The following is a 4,306-nucleotide window of genomic DNA, read 5'->3' as shown; positions in this document are numbered from 1 at the left end:
GAAAACATCCCTAAAAGTAACTAGATTCTACTAAAAACATACTAAAAACAATGCCAAAAAGCGTATAAATTATCCGCTCATCACAACACCAAACTTAAATTGTTGCTTGTCCCCAAGCAACTGAAATTCAAATAGGATAAAAAGAAGAGAATATACTATAAATTTCAAACTATCAATGAAACATAGCTTCAATCAGATGAGCGGGACTTGTAGCTTTTTGCCTCTTGAATAGTTTTGGCATCTCACTTTATCCATTGAAGTTCAGAATGATTGGCATCTATAGGAACTCAGAGTTCAGATAGTGTTATTGATTCTCCTAGTTCAGTATGATAATTCTTGAACACAGCTATTTTATGAGTCTTGGCCGTGGCCCTAAGCACTTTGTTTTCCAGTATTACCACCGGATACATAAATGCCACAGACACATAATTGGGTGAACCTTTTCAGATTGTGACTCAGCTTTGCTAAAGTCCCCAATTAGAGGTGTCCAAGGTTCTTAAGCACACTCTTGTTTTGCTTTGGACCTTGACTTTAACCGCTCAGTCTCAAGTTTTCACTTGACACCTACACGCCACAAGCACATGGTTAGGGACAACTTGGTTTAGCCGCTTAGACCAGGATTTTATTCCTGTAGGCCCTCCTATCCACTGATGCTCAAAGCCTTGGGATCCTTTTTATTTGCCCTTGCCTTTTGGTTTTAAGGGTTATTGGCTTTTTGCTCTTGCCTCTTGGTTTTAAGAGCTTTTGGCTTTTTCTGATTGCTTTTTCTTTTTCTTTCTATATTTTTTTTTCGCCTATATTTTCTCTTTTTTTTTTTCTGCAAGCTTTGTTCTTTGCTGCTTTTTCTTGCTTCAAGAATCAATTTCTTATGATTTTTCAGATTATCAAATAACATGTCTCCTAGTCATCATTCTTTCAAGAGCCAACATATTTAACATTCATGAACAACAACTTCAAAAGACATATGCACTGTTCAAGCATACATTCAGAAAACAAGAAGTATTGTCACCACATCAATATAATTAAAATAAGTTCAAGGATAAATTCGAAACTCATGTACTTCTTGTTCTTTTGAATTAAAACATTTTTCATTTAAGAGAGGTGATGGATTCTATGTCTCTTCCTTGTCTTTGTTGCTCCTCCCTCATTGCTTTTTGATCTTCTCTTATTTCATGGAGCATGATGGAGTGCTCTTGATGTTCCACCCTTAATTGTCCCATGTTGACACTTAATTCTCCTAGGGAGGTGTTGATTTGCTCCCAATAGTTTTATGGAGGAAAATGCATTTGGGGCATCTCCGGGATCTCATGGTGATGAGCTTCCTGCGCCTCTTGAGCTCCATAAATGGGCTCTCTTGCTTGTTCCATCTTTTTCTTAGTGATGGACTTCTCTTCCTTAATAGGAATGTCTCCTTCTATGAAAGCTCCAGCTGAGTAACATAGATGGCAGATAAGATGAGGAAAAGCTAGCCTTGCCATGGGATGACTTTTCGGCTATTTTGTAGAGTTCATTAGAGATGACTTCATGAACTTCTATTTCCTCTCCAATCATGATGCTATGAATCATGATGGCCCGATCCACAGTAACTTCAGATCGGTTGCTAGTGGGAATGATTGAGCATTGGATGAACTCCAACCATCCTCTAGCCACAGGCTTAAGGTCCAATCTTCTTAGTTGAACCGGCTTGCCTTTGGAGTCAATCTTCCATTGAGCTCCTTCCACACATATGTCCATAAGGACTTGGTCCAACCTTTGATTAAAGTTGACCCTTCTAGTGTATGGGCGTTCATCTCCTTGCATCATGGGCAAGTTAAACGCCAACCTCACATTCTCCGGACTAAAATCTAAGTATTTCCCCCGAACCATTGTAACGTAGTTCTTTGGATCCGGGTTCTTACTTTGATCATGGTTCTTGGTGATCCATGCATTGGCATAGAACTCTTGAACCATTAGGATGCCGACTTGTTGGATGGGATTTGTTAGAACTTCCCAACCTCTTTTTTGAATTTCATGTCGGATCTCCGGATACTCATTTCTTTTGAGTTTGAAGGGGACCTCGGGGATCACCTTCTTCTTAGCCACAACATCATAGAAGTGGTCTTGATGGGCTTTGGAGATGAACCTTTCCATCTCCCATGACTCGGAGGTAGAAGCTTTTGTCTTCCCTTTCCCCTTTCTAGAGGATTCTCCGGTCTTAGGTGCCATCAATGGTAATGGAAAAACAAAAAGCTTATGCTTTTACCACACCAAACTTAGAATATTGCTCGCCCTCGAGCAATAAAAGAAAGAATAGAGGAAGAAGAAGAAGAAAATATGGAGAAGAGGGGTGAAGTGTGTTTCGGCCAAGTAGAGAGGAGAGGGTTGTGTTGTGTGGAAATGAGGAAGAATGGAGGGCTATATATAGGGGAGGGAGGGGGGTTAAGGTTCGGCCATTTAGGGTGGGTTTGGGTGGGAAATTGGTTTTGAATTTTGAAGGTAGGTGGAGTTTATGAGGTAGGTTTATGGGGAAGAGTGGATGGATGTGAGTGGTGAAGAGGTGATGGGGAAGAGAGATTAAGGTGATTGGTGAAGGGTTTTTGGGGAAGAGTGTTTATGGGATTGTGTGAAAGAGAGTGGTAAGGGATGAGAAGAAGTGAGTGGAGGTAGGTGGAGATCCTGTGGGGTCCACAGATCCTGAGATGATTCTGTGGGGTCCACAGATCCTGAGATGATCCTGTGGGGTCCACAGATCCTGAGGTGTTCAAGGAATTACAACCTTGCACCAAATTAGGCACGTAAAATGCCCTTGCACACAACTCTGGGCGTTCAGCGCCAGGTTGGTGCCCATTTTGGGCATTCAACGCCCATTTTCTGGCCATTTCCGGCGTTGAACGCCAGAACCATGCTTGTTCTGGGCGTTCAGTGCCCAGATACTGCCCATTTTGGGCGTTCAGCGCCAAAACCATGCTCTGTTCTGGCGTTGAACGCCAGGCACATGCTTCCTCCAGGGTGTGATTTTTCTTTTGCTGTTTTTGATTCCATTTTCAATTTTTTTATATTTACTTTGTGACTCCACATGATCATGAACCTATAAAGACATATAACTAAGAAAAAGATAGTTAGATAAAAATTGGGTTGCCTCCTAACAAGCGCTTCTTTAATGTCAATAGCTTGACAGTGGGCTCTCATGGAGCCTCACAGATGTTCAGAGCATTGTTGAGACTCTCCAACACCAAACTTAGAGTTTGGATATGGGGGTTCAACATAAAACTTAGAGTTTGGTTGTGGCCTCCCAACACCAAACTTTGAGTTTGACTGTGGGGGCTTTGTTTGACTCTACTTTGAGAGAAGCTTTTTGTGCTTCCTCTCCATGGATGTAGAGAGAGATCCTTGAGTTGTAAACACAAGGTTGTCCTCATTCAATTGAAGGATTAATTCTCCTCTGTCCACATCAATCACAGCTCTTGTTGTGGCTAGGAAAGGTCTTCCTAGGATGATGGATTAATCCTCTTCCTTTCCAGTATCTAGGACTATAAAATCAGCAGGGATGTAAAGGCCTTCAACCTTTACTAGCACGTCCTCTACTTGTCCATAAGCCTGTTTTCTTGAATTGTCTGTCATCTCTAATGAGATTTTAGCAGCTTGCACCCCATAGATTCCCAGTTTCTCTATTACAGAGAGTGGCATGAGGTTTATTCCTGAACCAAGGTCACACAGAGCCTTAAAGATCATGGTGCCTATGGTACAAGGTATTATGAACTTTCCAGGATCCTGTTTCTTCTGAGGCAATGTCAGTTGATCCAGAGCACTTAGTTCATTGGTGAACAAGGGAGGTTCATCTTCCCAAGTATCAATGCCAAATAATTTGGCATTTAGCTTCATGATTGCACCAAGGAACTTGGCATCTTGCTCTTCAGTAACATCCTCATTCTCTTCAGAAGAGGAACACTCATCAGAGCTCATGAATGGCATAAGGAGGTTCAATGGAATCTCTATGGTCTCTAGATGAGCCTCAGAGTCCTTTGGTTCCTCAGAGGGAAGCTCCTTATTGATCACTGGACGTCCCAGGAGGTCTTCCTCCTTGGGATTCACGTCCTCCTCTCCCTCATTGGGTTCGGCCATTTTGGTTATGTCAATGGCCTTGCACTCTCCTTTTGGATTTTCTTTTGTATTGCTTGGGAGACTGCTAGGAGGGATTTCAGTGATCCTTTTACTCAACTCGCCCACTTGTGCTTCCAAATTTCTAATGGAAGACCTTGTTTCATTCATGAAACTCACAGTGGCCTTAGATAGATCAGAGACTAAGTTTGCTAAGCTAGATGGGTTC

Source organism: Arachis hypogaea, chromosome 16 (genome assembly GCF_003086295.3).
Source record: "Arachis hypogaea cultivar Tifrunner chromosome 16, arahy.Tifrunner.gnm2.J5K5, whole genome shotgun sequence".
Taxonomy (NCBI): Eukaryota; Viridiplantae; Streptophyta; class Magnoliopsida; order Fabales; family Fabaceae; genus Arachis; species Arachis hypogaea.
Note: the sequence above shows the minus strand (reverse complement) of the source record.